This window comes from Hordeum vulgare, chromosome 3H (genome assembly GCF_904849725.1).
Source record: "Hordeum vulgare subsp. vulgare chromosome 3H, MorexV3_pseudomolecules_assembly, whole genome shotgun sequence".
Taxonomy (NCBI): domain Eukaryota; kingdom Viridiplantae; phylum Streptophyta; class Magnoliopsida; order Poales; family Poaceae; genus Hordeum; species Hordeum vulgare.
The window spans coordinates 157,340,865-157,362,216 of NC_058520.1; positions in this window are offsets into that span (position 1 = coordinate 157,340,865).

Here is a 21,352-nt window from a genome sequence, read left to right on the forward strand (position 1 = left end):
CTTGTTACTCTTGGGTGGTTGAGCACCCTAGACTGTTGAGGTCACCTCGGAGCCACGTTCCATTATGGTGAAGCTCCGTGGTCTTGTTGGGAGCCTCCAAGCATTGTGTGGAGATTGCCCCAACCTTGTTTGTAAAGGTTCGGTCACCACCTTCAAGGGCACCTATAGTGGAATCACGGCACCTTGCATTGAGCGAGGGCGTGAGGAGAATACGGTAGCCCTGGTGGCTTATTGGGGAGCATTGTGCCTCCACACCGCTCCAATGGAGACGTACTTCCTGTCAAAGGGAAGGAACTTCGGTAACACATCCTCGTCTTCATCGGTTCCACTAGTGGTTATCTCTTACCTTTACTTTGTTGTTGTTGTAGAGTATCTCTTACTTGCTTCTTTACTCTTTGTAAGTAGCATCATATAGGTTGCTCACCTAGTGTTATTTAAGAGAACCTTTATGTTGCTAATCCTTATTTGTTAAGAAAGGCTAAAAATTGGTAGTTGCCTATTCACCCCCCCCCCTCTAGTCAACCATATCGATCCTTTCAATTGGTATCAGAGTCACGTCCCTTTATTAAGGGTTTCACCACCCTAAGAGTATGGAAGGCGAAGAGGGAGTTCCCCATGGGAAACCCGAGGCCATGGACTTGACTTCGGTAACAAGGGACGAATTGAATACGGCTATGGCCGCCCTCAAGACGTCCTTGACGAACTAAGTCAAAACCATGCTTAAAGAGTTAATTGAGGGAATTAAAAGTTCACCCGAACCGGCGTTGGTGGTGAAACCCACCAACACAGATTCGGAGGCCAATTCCTCTAAGGAAGAGGCTAAAGGTATGCGACCTTCCTCTCCTCTCGAAAAGGATGGGACTAGAACATATGCCTCAGTTCCACCTCCCATGTTCTATGGAGGACCTGTTCCCACACCGCGTCTTAACCCTATTGGTCCTCCTCCTAAGCTTGTTAAGGGTGATTTTGCTAACTGGGTGTTTTCTATTAAGTCTCATTTGAATCACAGCTCAACAAATTTATGGAGAATCATCGAGCAAGGCTACTATCCTCATGACCCAAGCAACCTCACTCCAAGAGAAGAAGCGGACAATCAATATAATCACTCCGCATTGTTTATTCTACAGTCCGCGGTACCTCCTGAAGATCTTCCTCACTTGCGCCCCTTCACTCTGGCTAAGGACTGTTGGGAGCACATTATGGTGTTGTACAAGGGAAGCTCAAGCATTCAACGGTCAAACTATGAAGTGGTACTTGATAAGGCCGATGAGTTTGTGATGAAGGAAGATGAGGACCCTCATGATCTCTATCGAAGGGTGACTGCTATTGCTGTTGCTCTCAAGGATCATGGGAGCAAGGATGTGGATGACACATGGATCAAGCGCAAGTTTCTCAAGGCCATCATGCCTTTCAACAAAGCCATGTCATCAGTCATTCGCCAACGACCGGATTTCCACTCCTTGTCTTCCAGTGAGGTGTTGGATGAATTCATTGCAATGTCAATCATGAACGAGACCGCTGACAATGCACTTGCTCGAGTTCGGTCAAAGACAGCTTCACCTAACCTCGCTTTAAAGGCAAAGGCTGCTTCTGAAGAAGAAGAAGAGGATGAGGAAGAGGAGAGCTGCCCTGAAGACACTAAGTATGCTTATCACGAGCACGTGGCTCTTGCGTCAAGGCAATTCTGGGGCAACACGAGGAACTCAAGACCCAACTTCACCAAGAACAACTCAAGTGGGTTCAAACCCAAGCAACGAGTGAGGACATGCTATAACTGCGGTAATGTGAGCCACTTCGTGGCAGAATGTCCCTATGAGAAGAGGGAAGACAACGGAGGCAAGCTCATTCGCAAAGACAAAACAAAGTCATTCCCAAGCAAGAATAACTTTGTCAAGAAACCCCATCCAAAGGGCATGGTGGCGCTTGAAGAGTACCCCTCCGATGATGATGATGATGATGATATGGTGGCAACTGCGACTCTCGCTATTGCCACCCCTTCTCCCAAGAATGTGTCTCTCTTCAACGCCCCCAACGATAATCACATCGCCAAGTGCCTCATAGCCAAAGGTATCAATCAAGTAACACCCAGCATTAAGACCAACATCACTAGTGCTCCTTCATCATTGAATTGTGTTGATGATAGTGATGTTGTGGAACTTAATGAGCATGATCTTGACAAATTTTTGTGTACTATCAAAGGAGAAACCAAAAGGCACTTTGTTGCCCTTTTGGAACAACTGGGTGAGGCTAATGACCTCATCGAGTCTCATGAGGAGACCATCTCCGAGATGCAAGGACATAGTCGTGACTATGCCGATGAGATTGCTGAACTATCTATTTCTCTAGAAAAAGAGCACACTCTTCGTTTGGCTCCTGAGGAGTCATACAACGATGACTGCGCTAAATTGCAAAAGAAACTGGATCATGCTACTGTTCTTACTCGTATGCTTAAGTATGAAAAGGATGCTCTTGGGGTTGACCATGACAGACTCAAAGTGGAGTTTGACACACTTGACAAGGCTCACAAGGTCTTGAAAGGTAGTCACTTCTCCCTGAGAGAGTCTCATGATCAACTCCAAGCAAAACTTACCAAGGAAATCTCTACTTGTCCTCCTTTTGTTTTAATTGATAATGCTTGTACAACTAACCCTTGTTGTGAGCATGTACATCTTCTGGAGGAAAATGCCAAGTTGAAGGATAAACTTGAGAAGGGCCTTGTGTCATGCATCCAAGGCAAGAAGAACCTAAACGACCTCTTGAGCAATCAAAAGGGTATGGTAGGAAAGGAGGGACTTGGACTTACATCCAAGTCTAAAAGAAAAAGGAAGAACAGGAACAACCGATCCCCCACCCTCATGGACATCTTTGTCAAAGAGGGCAAAGAGACTCAGGAGGTGAACAGGAACAAGGTGGAAAATGGGAGCATCAAGAAGGGCAAAACTATTCCTACCAACACAGCCGGCAAACTCAATCATTCCTATGTTTTATGTCGTGCTGGTGATGGGCATGTTTATGCCAGATTTGTTGGTTCTTACTATGAGTTCATTGAATGTGCTATTTGGGTTCCTAAGACCCTTGTCTCTAACATTAAAGGACCCATTCAAAAATGGGTACCTAAAACCAAGCCTTGATCTATTGCAGGAGTTTGCTTCTGGTGGGGTGTCATGGTTGCTCGATAGTGGAGCAAAAAATCATATGACTAGAAGCAAGGACTTAGTGGTGGATGTGCATCCTTCCCCATCTATGCCCACCCATGTCGAATTCGTCGATGCATCATCGTCAAAGGTATTGGGATTTGGTAAGGTGGTCATCTCTCAAGAGTTATCTATTTAGAAGGTCATGCTTGTTGAGTCCCTTGCTTACAATTTACTTTTGGTTTGTCAACTTGCAATCATGGGCTTTTCCACATTCTTTAATCTTGATATTGTGGTCCTTTTGTGGAGCAAGACTCTTAAAGTAGCCTATGTTGGATATGTCGAAAATGGTCTCTATGTGGTGAACTTTTCAAAGCGACCCACTAAGACTGCGACTTGTCTAATGGCTAAAGTTGATGTGGGCTGGCTTAGGCATCGCCGACTAGCTCATGTCAATATGAGATCTTTGCAAAGTCTCCTCAAAGGGGACCATATTCGTGGACTAACGAATGTGAGTTTTGCCAGAGATCGTGCTTGCAGTGCCTGCATTGAAGGAAACATTCATGAAACTGCTCATCGTCCAACGACTCTCATTTACACTAAGAGGCCGTTGGAGCTCGTTCATATGGATCTTTTCGGTCCTCCATCATTTGATAGTCTTGGGGGCAGAAAGTACTTCTTGGTGATTGTTGATGATTACTCGAGATATACTTGGGTATATTTCTTCAAGAGGAAGAGTGAGACTCAACAAACTGTTATCAACTTTGCTAATGAAGCTCAACGTCAACATGAAGCAAATATTTTGATGATTAGAAGTGACAACGGCACCGAGTTCAAGAACTACACCTTGGATGAGTTTCTAGATGATGAGGGAATGAAACATCAATATTCAGCACCATATACCCCTCAACAAAATGGTGTGGTGGAAAGGAAGAACCGGACATTGATGGACGCTGCAAGAACAATGATGGCGAAATTCAAATCTCCATATAACTTTTGGGCCGAAGCCATCAACACATCATGTCAAGCGTCCAATCGACTCTATATCCGCAAAGGCTTGAACAAGACCCCATATGAGATTCTCACCGGAAACAAACCCAATCTCAAGTACTTATGGGTATTCGGGTGTAAGTGTTTTATTTTCAAGAAAGGTGCATGTTTAGCTAAATTTGATTCTAGAGCGCATGAGGGCATCTTTGTTGGTTATGCTACAAACTCTCATTCTTACCGTGTCCTCAACAAGTCCACCGGGCTCATTGAGGAGACGTGTAACGTGGAGTTTGATGAAAATAATGGCTCCCAAGTGGAGCAAAGTGGTCTTTGTGATGTAGGTGATGAAATTCCTCCCCAAGCCATAAGAAGAATGGGAATTGGTCAAATACTCCCCATTGAGGAACCCCTTGTGGCCGAAGGAGAAGGACAATGCTCTACTCAAGTGGATCTATCATCCTCACAAGCCCCACACGCTTCCGATGAACAAAAAGAAGACCCTCAACCAGTTGAACAAGCTCAAGGACAAGATCAATTGCTCAAAGATGGTGATGTGTCCCATGATGTTCAAGTGCTTTCACAAGGTTCTGAATCTGTTCAAAATCAAGATCAAGTGCAACTACACGATCCAGACCAAATAGAAGCACAAGATCAAGATCAAGATCAAGAGCAACCACAAGAACAAGGACAAACAGGTGAACCTGCTCAAGTCGAAGATCAAGTTGATCAGGATGTTGTCTCTCAATTCCCTTATGCGGCGCCTAAGAGGGCTACTGGTGCCAAGGGAGGATCAAAACGCAAGGGCAAGCAAATCAATCAAGTCGATGCTCCCCAGTTATCCAGTGCAGAACTCTTGGAGCATCGCGCAACCAAGATTGCGAACAAACTGAGAGTCAAGTCACATCTTATGAAGAATGTACTTGGTAGTTTGAAAAGGGGAGTATCCACTCGTCAACAAATTTGGAATTATTGTGAGAATCACGCGTTTGTTTCATATTGTGAACCTCAATAGGTACACGAAGCGCTCGATGATGAGGATTGGCTTATGGCCATGCATGAAGAACTCAACAACTTCGAGCGTAATCAAGTCTAGAATTTAGTGCCAAGACCAAAGGAGGACCATAATGTCATCGGGACCATAATGTCATCGGGACCAAATGGATCTTCAAAAACAAGCAAGATGCCAATGGGATTGTGATTCGAAACAAGGCAAGATTGGTGGCTCAAGGCTACTCCCAACTCGAGGGTATCGACTACGGTGAAACCTTTGCCCTTGTTGCTCGTCTAGAATCTATTCGCATGCTGCTTGCATTTGCTTCTCATCATAATTTCAAATTGCAACAAATGGATGTGAAAAGTGCCTTTCTTAATGGTCCTTTAAATCAGTTGGTCTATGTCAAACAACCCCCGGGGTTCGAACATCCCAAGCTCCCCAATCATGTGTACAAACTTAATAAGGCACTCTATGGCCTTAAACAAGCCCCACGTGCGTGGTATGAGTATCTTACTGAGTTGTTACAAGATCGTGGGTTTGAAATTGGGAAGATTGATCCCACTCTTTTTACTAAGAGGGTCAAAGGGGATTTGTTCATATGCCAACTATATGTTGATGATATCATTTTTGGTTCTCCTAACGATTCTTTCAATGAAGAATTTGCTGCACTGATGACTGAGAAATTTGAGATGTCTATGATGGGTGAGTTGAAGTTCTTCCTCGGGTTTGAGATCAAACAAGGCTTAGAAGGGACCTTCATCAAACAAGCCAAGTACACTCAATACATGCTCAAGAGGTTCGAGCTAGAGGATGTCAAGCCGGTCAAGTTTCCCATGCCAACAAGATGCAAGCTTCACAGTGATCCCAATGGTAAAGCAGTGGATCAAAAGGTATATCGCTCCATGATTGGATCCCTTCTTTACCTTTGTGCATCTAGACCGGATATCATGTTGAGTGTAGGTATTCGTGCACGGTTTCAATCTGCACCAAAAGAAAGCCATTTTATGGCCATTAAGCGAATCTTTCGATATTTGGCTCATACCCCAAACTTTGGTCTATGGTATCCCAAAGGAGCAAACTTCAACCTAGTGGGCTATTCTCACTCAGATTGGGCAGGAGACTGTGTGGAGAGGAAGTCAACCTCTCGAGGATGCCAATTCCTTGGTCGTTCACTGGTAAGTTGGTCTTCAAAGAAGCAGAAATGTGTCTCACTATCCTCCACCGAAGCTAAGTATGTGGCAGCTGCAAGTTGTTGTGCCCAGTTGCTATGGATGAGGCAAACTTTAAAGGACTACGATGTCACTTGTGACAAAGTGCCTCTTCTATGTGACAATCAAAGTGCTATCAAGATTTCCCTCAATCCGGTGCAACACAGCAAGACCAAGCATATTGATATTCTCCGTCACTTCATTCGTGAACACATCAAACTAGGTGATACTGAGATTCACTTCATCAACACTGAAGAGCAACCTGCAGATATTTTCACTAAGCCCCTAGATGAAGCAAGGTTCCGGGAGTTAAGGCATGAGATAAATATCATTGATTCAAGTAATGTGGATTGAAACTAGGCACTTTGCACCTCACTCTGCATTACATCTCGCTCTAGGTGTAGACATGGACATAGGGGGAGTGTTGTTCTCTCAATGAACTTTCCCTCCCCCCATTATGCATAAATCGATCAAGTCTTTCACTTTGGCCATTATTAAATGGAACTTGTGATTCAAGGATGAGTTATGGTCATGAACCCAAGGATAATTCTTCGCGATGTCATACCATTTGTCTCAAACATAGGTGGCCTCGGCCACCGCCCTCTCCATTGGAGGCTCTGTGTTGTTTTCTTTTCTTTCGGTGATCCTTCCTTGTTCCCGTGTTTTGTTTCTCTTGGCTTGATCAAGATTCTTCTACCACCTAAGGAGTAGAGAGCTCATTTTTTGGCTGGTTTTGACTTAGAGCACGGTACTACCGCCCCCAGCACGGTAGTAAAAATTTACTACCGCTGGGAGAGCGGTACTACCGCTTACCAAGCGGTACTACCGCCCCCAGCACCGTAGTAATTTTTTACTACCGCTCAGGGAGCGGTACTACCGCTTGGGGAGAGGTACTACCGCGATGACTGCGGTACTACCGCGCCGCCTCGACCTAGGGGATATCTAAAGGGCTGGGAGGCCTTTTTCTTTCCCCTCAGCCCCGAGTTCATCTCTTTCTCTCTCTCTCCTCTCTTCAACAACTGCCCAAAGGAATTGCCGGATCTCCCTATCCGGCCATCGTCCTCCGATTCCGACCGGTGGGATTCTTCCCCATGCGCCATGGGCCCTGGTACTGCCTCTCATCTATGTTCTTGTGCTTTCTTGTTGATTCAATCTAGGGTTAGGGGCATATGGTCTCATGGCACCGTGATTGGGATTTAGTGGCAGTCTTGGTTAGTCTGGTCCCTTGGCATAGGGGGTTTGTGTGTCTAGGAGTGCAAAGGTTCCAGATCTGAGGTTTTAGATCTCCATTCGCAGTTTTATTGTTCAAAAATCATGATTAGATCTGGGATTAGGCCTCCCGTGCGGTACTACCGCCCCTCGCGGCGCGTTACTACCGCTCGTGGAGCGGTACTACCGCTCCATCTACGGTACTACCGCTCCCCTCTGTGCACACACACTTCTCTCTTGTGTTCTATGGGTTTTCCGGTCTTTCTTGATCTCTGCCTTGACTTGGTTTCCTTGTCTTTCATGTTTTGTGTGTTTCTTGTGTGTCCCAGGTGGTGGTTCCCGGCGTTCAAACCCGCCTCGCACTGCAAGCTCCAAGCGTCCTTCCTCCGACCCATCTGAAGGGTCCAATGCCCCCAAGCGCAGTTTCAAGAAGCCAGCTCCGAAGAAGACCTCAGTCAACTAGAACACCATGCCGCTTGTTGAGTTTCAACACCGTCGCAAGCTCAACCCCTATGCCAGCAATAGGGAGATATTCCCTGGCGGTGAACTGTTTTGGAATCGCGATCAGTTCTTGATTTATGGAGATGTTCTCAGATCGAAGAAGAACCTGTATGTACTGGTGCAATGGATTGATCTTGATCACTTGAAGAAGGACATGTCTTACTTTGGGGAGGCCATCTCTATGGTGGAACAACTTCAGATTGCGGACCTCATCTCGTTTCACCAAGATTTTGACATTGAGATTGTGGCTCACTTTTTTGCTATAGTGCACTTTCACCATGATGATGCTCGTACCATGACATGGTTGACCAATGGAGTGCAGCTGACTGCTACCTGGAAGGATTTCATGGATCTCCTTCAGGTTAGGGATGAGTGCCTCGATAATCCTGTTGGCTTGCGCCCCCATGCCAAGCCTCAAGCTACTGCCAAGGAGAAGCTGCTCCCTTACCTCACTGTGAAGCAAACCCCAGCTGGCGAGGTATATTATATCATGAACCCCTTTTTGGATGTGATGCACCGCATTTTTCGCAACACGCTATTTCCCAGAGTTGGCAACAAGGACCAGGTTCACTCTTACCTGGTAGACATGCTTCTAATGTGTCAGAAGGGGAAGAATCGTTATTGTCAACCCCTTGATGTCTCTCATGTCATGTGGAGTGAGATGTACTCCGCCATCATCAACCGTAAGGTCCCAATCTACGGTCCTTACCTGTTTTACCTCATCAAGACCACTTGGACCAAGACTTTTCCCGAGGCTGAGTTTCTTGCTCCTGATTGGGTCCGTCATGAGCCCATCAAACTGCACCAGAAGGACAAATGGGCCAGCACCTCCTCTCGTCATGCTTCCCCAAGGGATTCTGATGAGGACGTGGCTGATGCTGAGGATGAGGCCCCTCCACAGGCTCACCGACAGGGTGAGGGTTCCCATATGCCTGCCTCTACGGAACCATCATGGGCCACACGGCTCACCGACAGGATGAAGACCTTGTTCTGCATGCAGGCCAAGGGCCAGTACAAGACCCATGTTGCTCAGAAAGATGTTGGGGAACGTCGCATGGGAAACAAAAAATTTCCTACGCGCACGATGACCTATCATGGTGATGTCCATCTACGAGAGGGGATGAGTGATCTACGTACCCTTGTAGATCGTACAGCAGAAGCGTTAGTGAACGCGGTTGATGTAGTGGAACGTCCTCACGTCCCTCGATCCGCCCCGCGAACAATCCCGCGATCAGTCCCACGATCTAGTACCGAACGGACGGCACCTCCGCGTTCAGCACACGTACAGCTCGACGATGATCTTGGCCTTCTTGATCCAGCAAGAGAGACGGAGAGGTAGAAGAGTTCTCCGGCAGCGTGACGGCGCTCCGGAGGTTGGTGATGACCTTGTCTCAGCAGGGCTCTACCCGAGCTCCCCAGAAACGCGATCTAGAGGAAAAACCGTGGAGGTATGTGGTCGGGCTGCCGTGGAAAAGTCGTCTCAAATCAGCCCTAAAACCTCTGTATATATAGGTGGGAGGGAGGGGACCTTGCCTTGGGGCTCAAGGAGCCCCAAAGGGGTCGGCCGAGTCCAAGGGGGGAGGACTCCCCCCCCCCAAACCGAGTTGGACTTGGTTTGGTGGGAGGGAGTCCCCCTTCCTTCCCACCTCCTCTTTTCTTTTCTTTTCTCTTGATTTTCTCTTCTTGGCGCATAGAGCCCTTTTGGGCTGTCCCACCAGCCCACTAAGGGCTGGTGCGCCACCCTCAAGGCCTATGGGCTTCCCCGGGGTGGGTTGCCCCCCCCCCCCGGTGAACTCCCGGAACCCATTCGTCATTCCCGGTACATTCCCGGTAACTCCGAAACCTTCCGGTAATCAAATGAGGTCATCCTATATATCAATCTTCGTTTCCGGACTATTCCGGAAACCCTCGTGACGTCCGTGATCTCATCCGGGACTCCGAACAACATTCAGTAACAAACCATATAACTCAAATACGCATAAAACAACGTCGAACCTTAAGTGTGCAGACCCTATGGCTTCGAGAACTATGTAGACATGATCCAAGAGACTCCTCGGTCAATATCCAATAGCGGGACCTGGATGCCCATATTGGATCCTACATATTCTACTAAGATCTTATCGTTTGAACCTCAGTGCCAAGGATTCATATAATCTCGTATGTCATTCCCTTTGTCCTTCGGTATGTTACTTGCCCGAGATTCGATCGTCAGTATCCGTATACCTATTTCAATCTCGTTTACCGGAAAGTCTCTTTACTCGTTCCGTAATACAAGATCCCACAATTTAGACTAAGTTACATTGCTTGCAAGGCTTGTGTGTGATGTTGTATTACCGAGTGGGCCCCGAGATACCTCTCCGTTCACACGGAGTGACAAATCCCAGTCTTGATCCATACTAACTCAATTAACACCTTCGGAGATACCTGTAGAGCATCTTTATAGTCACCCAGTTACGTTGCGACGTTTGATACACATAAAGCATTCCTGCGGTGTCAGTGAGTTATATGATCTCATGGTCATAGGAATAAATACTTGACACGCAGAAAACAGTAGCAACAAAATGACATGATCAACATGCTACGTCTATTAGTTTGGGTCTAGTCCATCACGTGATTCTCCTAATGACGTGATCCAGTTATCAAGCAACAACACCTTGTTCATAATCAGAAGACACTGACTATCTTTGATCAACTGGCTAGCCAACTAGAGGCTTGCTAGGGACGGTGTTTTGTCTATGTATCCACACATGTAAATGAGTCTTCATTCAATACAATTATAGCATGGATAATAAACGATTATCTTGATACAGGAATTATAATAATAACTATATTTATTATTGCCTCTAGGGCATAATTCCAACAGTCTCCCACTTGCACTAGAGTCAATAATCTAGCCCTCACATCACCATGTGAATTACATCGTAATAAATCTAACACCCATACAGTTCTGGTGTTGATCATGCTTTGGCCGTGGAAGAGGTTTAGTCAGCGGGTCCGCTACATTGAGATCCGTGTGCACTTTGCATATATTCACGTCCTCTCCCTCGACGTAGTCGCGGATGAGGTTGAAGCGTCGTTTGATGTGTCTGGTCTTCTTGTGAAACCGTGGTTCCTTTGCTAAGGCAATGGCACTAGTGTTGTCACAGAACAAGGTTATTGGATTCAGTGCGCTTGGCACCACTCCAAGATCTGTCATGAACTGCTTCATCCAGACACCCTCCTTAGCCGCCTCCAAGGCAGCCATGTACTCCGTTTCACATGTAGAATCTGCTACGACGCTTTTCTTGGAACTGCACCAGCTTACTGCACCCCCATTAAGAATAAATACGTATCCGGTTTGCGACTTAGAGTCGTCCGGATCTGTGTCAAAGCTTGCATCGACGTAACCTTTTACGGCGAGCTCTTCGTCACCTCCATACACGAGAAACATCTCCTTAGTCCTTTTCAGGTACTTCAGGATATTCTTGACCGCTGTCCAGTGATCCACTCCTGGATTACTCTGGAACCTACCTGCCATACTTATGGCCAGGCTAACATCCGGTCTAGTGCACAACATCGCATACATGATAGAACCTATGGCTGAAGCATAGGGGACGGAGCGCATATGCTCTCTATCTTCATCACTTGCTGGGCACTGAGTCTTACTCAATCTCGTACCTTGTAGAACTGGCAAGAACCCTTTCTTGGACTGTTCCATTTTGAACCTCTTCAAAACTTTATCAAGGTATGTGCTTTGTGAAAGTCCTATCAGGCGTTTTGATCTATCCCTATAGATCTTAATGCCTAGAATGTAAGCAGCTTCTCCTAGGTCCTTCATAGAGAAACTTTTATTCAAGTAATCCTTTATGCTCTCTAAAAACTCTAAGTTGTTTCCAATCAGTAATATGTCATCCACATATAATATTAGAAACGCCACAGAGCTCCCACTCACTTTCTTGTAAATACAAGATTCTCCAACCACTTGTATAAACCCAAATGCTTTGATCACCTCATCAAAGCGTTTGTTCCAACTCCGAGATGCTTGCACCAGCCCATAAATGGATCGCTGGAGCTTGCACACCTTGTTAGCATTCTTAGGATCGACAAAACCTTCGGGTTGTATCATATACAACTCTTCCTTAAGGAAACCGTTAAGGAACGCCGTTTTGACATCCATCTGCCAGATTTCATAATCGAAAAATGCAGTTGTTGCTAACATGATTCTGACGGACTTAAGCATCGCTACGGGTGAGAAAGTCTCATCGTAGTCAACTCCTTGAACTTGTGAAAAACCCTTTGCCACAAGTCGAGCTTTATAAACGGTTACATTACCGTCAGCGTCCGTCTTCCTCTTAAAGATCCATTTGTTCTGAATGGCCTTGCGGCCCTCAGGCAGTACCTCCAAAGTCCACACTTTGTTCTCATACATGGATCCTATCTCGAACTTCATGGCTTCCAGCCATTTGTTGGAATCTGGGCCCACCATTGCTTCTTCATAATTCGCAGGTTCATTGTTGTCTAACAACATGATTGATAAGACGGGATTACCGTACCACTCTGGAGCAGCACGTGGTCTCGTCGACCTGCGTGGTTCGACAGAAACTTGAACTGGAGTTTCATGATCATCATCATTAACTTCCTCCTCAACCGGCGTCGCAATGATAGAGGTTTCCCCTTGCCCTGCGCCACCATCCAGAGGGATGAGAGGTTCGACAACCTCGTCAAGTTCTATCTTCCTCCCACTCAATTCTCTCGAGAGAAACTCCTTCTCGAGAAAAGCTCCGTTTTTAGCAACAAACACTTTGCCCTCGGATTTGAGATAGAAGGTGTACCCAACTGTCTCTTTTGGGTAACCTATGAAGACGCACTTTTCCGCTTTGGGTTCCAGCTTTTCAGGCTGAAGCTTTTTGACATAAGCATTACATCCCCAAACTTTAAGAAAGGACAACTTTGGCCTTTTGCCATACCACAGTTCGTTTGGTGTCATCTCAACGGATTTTGATGGTGCCCTATTTAAAGTGAATGCAGTTGTTTCTAATGCATAGCCCCAAAATGCTAACGGCAAATCAGTAAGAGACATCATAGATCGCACCATCTCTAATAGAGTATGATTACGACGTTCGGACACACCATTACGCTGTGGTGTTCCAGGCGGTGTTAACTGTGAAACAATTCCACGTTGTCTTAAGTGAGCACCAAACTCGAAACTCAGATATTCACCCCCACGATCAGACCGTAGGAACTTGATCTTCTTGTTACGATGATTTTCCACTTCACTCTGAAATTGCTTGAACTTTTCAAATGTTTCAGACTTGTGCTTCATCAAGTAGACATAACCATATCTACTTAAATCGTTAGTGAAGGTGAGAAAATAACGATATCCGCCGCGTGCCTCCACGCTCATCGGACCACACACATCGGTATGTATGATTTCCAACAAGTCACTTGCACGCTCCATTGTTCCTGAGAACGGAGTCTTAGTCATCTTGCCCATGAGCCATGGTTCGCACGTGTCAAGTGAATCAAAGTCAAGTGACTCCAAAAGTCCATCAGCATGGAGTTTCTTCATGCGCTTTACACCAATATGACCTAAGCGGCAGTGCCACAAAAATATGGCGCTATCATTGTTAACTCTAACTCTTTTGGTCTCAATGTTATGTATATGCGTATCGTTATCAAGATTCAATATGAACAATCCTCTCACATTCGGTGCATGACCATAAAAGATGTTACTCATAGAAATAGAACAACCATTATTCTCTGACTTAAAAGAGTAACCGTCTCGCAATAAACAAGATCCAGATATAATGTTCATGCTCAACGCAGGCACCAAATAACAATGATTTAAGTTCATCACTAATCCTGACGGTAACTGAAGTGACACTGTGCCGACGGCGATTGCATCAACCTTGGAACCATTTCCTACGCGCATCGTCACTTCATCTTTCGCCAGCCTTCGCCTATTCCGCAGTTCCTGTTTCGAGTTGCAAATATGAGCAACAGAACCGGTATCGAATACCCAGGCACTACTATGAGAGCCGGTTAAGTACACATCAATAACATGTATATCAAATATACCTGATTTTTCTTTGCCCGCCTTCTTATCTGCCACATACTTGGGGCAATTGCGCTTCCAGTGACCCATACCCTTGCAATAGTAACACTCCGTTTCCGGCTTAGGTCCAGCTTTGGGTTTCTTCGTCGGATTGGCAACAGGATTGCCGCTCTTCTTCAAATTTCCCTTCTTGCCTTTGCCGTTTCTCTTGAAACTAGTGGTCTTATTCACCATCAACACTTGATGCTCTTTACGGAGTTCAGACTCTGCGACTTTCAGCATCGCAAACAACTCGCCGGGAGACTTGTTCATCCCTTGCATGTTGTAGTTCAACACAAAGCCTTAATAGCTTGGCGGGAGTGATTGAAGGATTCTGTCAGTGATAGCTTCTTGCGGGAGTTCAATCCCCAGCTCAGCTAGACGGTTTGAGTACCCAGACATTTTGAGCACATGTTCACTGACAGATGAGTTTTCCTCCATCTTGCAAGCATAGAATTTATCGGAGGTCTCATACCTCTCGATCCGGGCGTTCTTCTGAAAGATAAACTCCAACTCCTGGAACATCTCAAATGCTCCATGACGCTCAAAGCGACGTTGAAGTCCCGGTTCTAAGCCATACAAGACTGAGCATTGAACTATTGAGTAGTCCTCCTTACGTGCTAACCAAGCGTTCTTAACATCCTGATCCGCCGTAGCGGGTGGTTCATCTCCTAACGCAACATTAAGGACATAATCCTTCTTCCCAGCTTGTAAGATTAGCTTAAGATTACGAGCCCAGTCTACAAAGTTGCTTCCATCATCTTTCAACTTAGCTTTCTCTAGGAACGTATTAAAATTCAGGATGACTGTCGCGTGAGCCATGATCTACAACACAAATATATTCAAAGTGGACTTAGACTATGTTCAAGATAATTAGAGTTTAACTTAATCAAATTATTCGCTAAACTCCCACTCAAAAAGTACATCTCTCTAGTCATTTGAGTGGTTCATGATCCACTTACACTAGCTCAAGTCCGATCATCACGTGAGTTGAGTATAGTTTCAGTGGTAAGCATCCCTATGCTAATCATATCATCTATATGATTCATGATCGACCTTTCGGTCTCATGTGTTCCGAGGCCATGTCTGCACATGCTAGGCTCGTCAAGCTTAACCCGAGTGTTCCGCGTGCGCAACTGTTTTGCACCCGTTGTATGTGAACGTTGAGTCTATCACACCCGATCATCACGTGGTGTCTCGAAACGACGAACTGTAGCAACGGTGCACAGTCGGGGAGAACACAATTTCGTCTTGAAATTTTAGTGAGAGATCACCTCATAATGCTACCGTCGTTCTAAGCAAAATAAGGTGCATAAAAGGATTAACATCACATGCAATTCATAAGTGACATGATATGGCCATCATCACGTGCTTCTTGATCTCCATCACCAAAGCACCGGCACGATCTTCTTGTCACCGACGCCACACCATGATATCCATCAACGTGTTTCCATCGGGGTTGTCGTGCTACTCATGCTATTACTACTAAAGCTACATCCTAGCAAAATAGTAAACGCATCAGCAAGCACAAACGTTAGTATAAAGACAACCCTATGGCTCCTGCCGGTTGCCGTACCATCGACGTGCAAGTCGATATTTCTATTACAACATGATCATCTCATACATCCAATATATCACATCACATCATTGGCCATATCACATCACAAGCATACCCTGCAAAAACAAGTTAGACGTCCTCTAATTTTGTTGTTGCATCTTTTACGTGATGACCATGGGTATCTAGTAGGATCGCATCTTACTTACGCAAACACCACAACGGAGATATATGAGTTGCTATTTAACCTCATCCAAGGACCTCCTCGGTCAAATCCGATTCAACTAAAGTTGGAGAAACCGACACTTGCCAGTCATCTTTGAGCAACGGAGTTACTCGTAACGATGAAACCAGTCTCTCGTAAGCGTACGAGTAATGTCGGTCCAAGCCGCTTCAATCCAACAATACTGCGGAATCAAGAAAAGACTAAGGAGGGCAGCAAAACGCACATCACCGCCCACAAAAGCTTTTGTGTTCTACTCGAGAAGACATCTACGCATGAACCTAGCTCATGATGCCACTGTTGGGGAACGTCGCATGGGAAACAAAAAAATTCCTACGCGCACGATGACCTATCATGGTGATGTCCATCTACGAGAGGGGATGAGTGATCTACGTACCCTTGTAGATCGTACAGCAGAAGCATTAGTGAACGCGGTTGATGTAGTGGAACGTCCTCACGTCCCTCGATCCGCCCCGCGAACAATCCCGCGATCAGTCCCACGATCTAGTACCGAACGGACGGCACCTCCGCGTTCAGCACACGTACAGCTCGACGATGATCTCGGCCTTCTTGATCCAGCAAGAGAGACGGAGAGGTAGAAGAGTTCTCCGGCAGCGTGACGGCGCTCTGGAGGTTGGTGATGACCTTGTCTCAGCAGGGCTCCGCCCGAGCTCCGCAGAAACGCGATCTAGAGGAAAAACCGTGGAGGTATGTGGTCGGGCTACCGTGGAAAAGTCGTCTCAAATCAGCCCTAAAACCTCCGTATATATAGGTGGGAGGGAGGGGACCTTGCCTTGGGGCTCAAGGAGCCCCAAGGGGGTCGGCCGAGTCCAAGGGGGGACGACTCCCCCCCCCCCCAAACCGAGTTGGACTTGGTTTGGTGGGAGGGAGTCCCCCTTCCTTCCCACCTCCTCCTTTTTTTTTCTCTTGATTTTCTCTTCTTGGCGCATAGAGCCCTTTTGGGCTGTCCCACCAGCCCACTAAGGGCTGGTGCGCCACCCTCAAGGCCTATGGGCTTCCCCGGGGTGGGTTGCCCCCCCCCCCGGTGAACTCCCGGAACCCATTCGTCATTCCCGGTACATTCCCGGTAACTCCGAAAACCTTACGGTAATCAAATGAGGTCATCCTATATATCAATCTTTGTTTCCGGACTATTCCGGAAACCCTCGTGACGTCCGTGATCTCATCCGGGACTCCGAACAACATTCGGTAACCAACCATATAACTCAAATACGCATAAAACAACGTCGAACCTTAAGTGTGCAGACCCTGCGGGTTCGAGAACTATGTAGACATGATTCGAGAGACTCCTCGGTCAATATCCAATAGCGGGACCTGGATGCCCATATTGGATCCTACATATTCTACGAAGATCTTATCGTTTGAACCTCAGTGCCAAGGATTCATATAATCCCGTATGTCATTCCCTTTGTCCTTCGGTATGTTACTTGCCCGAGATTCGATCGTCAGTATCCGTATACCTATTTCAATCTCGTTTACCGGCAAGTCTCTTTACTCGTTCCGTAATACAAGATCCCGCAACTTACACTAAGTTACATTGCTTGCAAGGCTTGTGTGTGATGTTGTATTACCGAGTGGGCCCCGAGATACCTCTCCGTTCACACGGAGTGACAAATCCCAGTCTTGATCCATACTAACTCAATTAACACCTTTGGAGATACCTGTAGAGCATCTTTATAGTCACCCAGTTACGTTGCGACGTTTGATACACACAAAGCATTCCTCCGGTGTCAGTGAGTTATATGATCTCATGGTCATAGGAATAAATACTTGACACGCAGAAAACAGTAGCAACAAAATGACACGATCAACATGCTACGTCTATTAGTTTGGGTCTAGTCCATCACGTGATTGTCCTAATGACGTGATCCAGTTATCAAGCAACAACACCTTGTTCATAATCAGAAGACACTGACTATCTTTGATCAACTGGCTAGCCAACTAGAGGCTTGCTAGGGACGGTGTTTTGTCTATGTATCCACACATGTAAATGAGTCTTCATTCAATAGAATTATAGCATGGATAATAAACGATTATCTTGATACAGGAATTATAATAATAACTATATTTATTATTGCCTCTAGGGCATAATTCCAACAAAAGAGAGTCGCCAGCGCGACAAATTGATCATGAGGAAGCTTGACCTACCCTTCTCCAGCGGTTCTGAGCGTGAGATCACTCCGGAGGCTGAATGGATGGCGAAGCACTAGTTTCAGTGGGCTGCATCTGAGGAGGACACCGACGATGACTCAGATGAGGAGTATCGTGATAAGGAGGACACCGACTGATGTTTCTACCACCTGGGTCGTAGGGCTCCTCTCTGCCTTTTTGGTGTTCCGATGCCAAAGGGGGAGAGAGTGTAGGATTTGCTCATTCTCTAGGTTTCCTGGTTATTTGGTTTGATAAAACTTTGTTGCTTTCGTTCTTTGCTTTTGCTTTATGGTTGAGACTATGAGTCGTCAGACCCTATCATGGTGTGAGATATATGTTTTATCTTCATTATCTTTTGTCTCAGTATTATCTATCTTATTATTAGCCTGTGAGACATAGTATCTTGTGCCAGTATTCCTTTGCTCACATGCTTTGCCATGCTTCAATATTCTTACATCTTCTCGTACATATGTAGTAAGGATGGCTTAGTCGATATAATCTAGGGGGAGTGTTCTCTCTGTGGTTAGTTGTTGGTATGCACATACCCAGAGGAAACTAGTCCCCAGTTGTGAAATCTTTGGAGTTTGCATATGCCTTTCTATATTGTTCTGTGCAAATCCAACATTGTCATCAATCCACCAAAAAGGGGGAGATTGTTAGGGCATATTTCTCCTAAGTGGTTTTAGTGATTGATGACAATTGGTGTGCGGACTAATCTTGTGTCCTGAGCATTTCAGAATATTCTCTTCTAGGCACAAGATGACTCGACGCCCCTCGAAGGTTCTCAAAGACGGATTTTCTTCTACATTTCTCTTCCTAGTTTGAGTCATAGGAAAGTCTTCTTATTAAGAGGGGGTCCGCACCGGAAAGGTTTGGGTGGAATCCTCATGCACACACTTCATGCACCCACCTATATTTTGGCCTCAATGGAGCCCCCATGAGTGTATTCTTTGCCTATGCGAAAAGGGTAAGCGATAGTACCGCTCTCAGAGCGGTAGTAAATTTTTACTACTGCTCCAAGAGCGGTACTGCCGCCCCAGGTGCGGTAGTAAACTTTTACTACCGCTCTAGGAGCGGTACTACCGCCCAAAGTACGGTAGTAGTTTTTTACTACCGCTCCATGGGCGGTACTACCACCCTCAATGCGGTAGTATTAATTTACTACCGCGCTAGCGGGCTTTTCTCGCATACTTTTCCCAAGGAGGTGGTGGCACGGTAGTATCCCGGTACTACCGTGGTTGGTGAGAAGCTAAGCGGTAGTACCGCTCTAGGTAGCGGTAGTACCGCTTGTACCTTTATGTGGTAGGTGGGTAACGGGTGGATCTGCCCCCCCCCAACTATATAAAGGTATCTTCTTCTTCCTAGAGCTCACCTTTGACCCCTCTAAGCTCCATTGTTGCTCCACAAGCTTATTTTAGCCTGATCTCTCTCCCTAGCCAATCAACCTTGTTGAGTTTCTAGGGATTGCTTGAGAAGGCCTTGATCTACACTTCCACGAAAGGATATTTGATTCCCCCTACTAATCCCTTACGGATCTTGTTACTCTTGGGTGGTTGAGCACCCAAGACGGTTGAGGTCACCTCGGAGCCACATTCCATTGTGATGAAGCTCCGTGGTCTTGTTGGGAGCCTCCAAGCATTGTGTGGAGATTGCCTCAACCTTGTTTGTAAAGGTTCGGTCGCCGCCTTCAAGGGCACCTATAGTGGAATCACGGCACCTTGCATTGTGCGAGGGCGTGAGGAGAATACGATGGCCCTAGTGGCTTATTGGGGAGCATTGTGCCTCCACACCGCTCCAATGGAGACATACTTCCTGTCAAAGGGAAGGAACTTCGGTAACACATCCTCGTCTTCATCGGTTCCACTTGAGGTTATCTCTTACCTTTACTTTGTTGTTGTTGTAGAGTATCTCTTACTTGCTTCTTTACTCTTTGTAAGTAGCATCATATAGGTTGCTCACCTAGTGTTATTTTAGAGAACCTTTATGTTGCTAATCCTTATTTGTTAAGAAAAGCTAAAAATTGGTAGTTGCCTATTCACCCCCCCCCCCCCTAGTCAACCATATCGATCCTTTCAAGGGGGATACCTTGTCAAGGTTTTTCAGGGTCCGTTCTTTGTAGCCATTCCCACCTTACTCGCAAATCAAGAGCTTGGAGCTGCAAATCTTTCACACCAGGGCCCCTGAGACTAACCGGGCAGTAGATATTCTTCCAAGCAACCAGGCATTGTCGTCCATTTACTCTTTCGTGTGCCTTCCAGAAGAAAGCTCACATCCATTTGTTCAACTCTTCGTAGACCCACATGGGGGCATTGAAAATCATTAAGTGGTGGATTGGCCTAGCGGAGATAACTGATTTAACGAGGATTAGACGCCCAGGTTTTGTGACGAGTCCCCGCTGCCAGGCCGGCACCACCTTCTTAGCTTGGTCAAGCATCGGCTGCCATTCGCTTCTGGTGAGTTGGTGGATCGCCAGTTGGACCCCCAGATACTTGCATGGGAACTCTCCAATGCCACATTGTAACATCGCAGTCACTCGCGCCTTGTCTAGATCATCTCACCGGATGAGAATGCCGATGATTTGGTATAGTTAACCTTCAATCCGGGTGCCTCCCCAAAAGCATTTAGGGCACTCCTCACAAAGTTCAGGTCAAATTTGTAGGGCCTAACGAATAGAGCGACATCATTTGCGTATACGGAGAGCCTCTGCAGCGATTTGATGCCATTGAAAGAGTTGACCACATTCTCCTCGTCCGCTTTAATCATGATCGAGGTGGACACATCCATGGCAATCACAAATAGCACCAGAGAGATCGGATCTCCCTATCTCGTCCCACAGGCATGATCGAAAGGCTTTCCGGGGACTCCATTGACAATCACCTTAGTGGTAGCTGTTCTTAACAAGATGAAGATCCAGCTGATCCACTTCATGCCAAAGCCCTTGGCTCTCAGAACTTCAAACAGGAAGGGCCATGAAAGTGAGTCGAAGGCCCTTGATATGTCTAGTTTGAGGAAAAGCACAGCTTCTCTGCGGCCATATATCTTCCTGGCTACCTACCCGAGAAGCAGAAAATTGTCATGGAGATTTCTCTTCTTGATGAACGCCGATTGGTTGGCCGCAACAACCTCCTGCATACGCCTCCTCGCTCTGATCGCGGTCCAGACTTCATCTTCTGTAAGGATTTCATCCAACTCCTCTAGGTCGCAAGGCTGCACTCCAAAAAACTCGTGGTCCAAGGTGCTCTCTCGTGCGCTAGCCTTTCCAAGGATTTGCTCAAAAGCCGTCGTGACAGCCT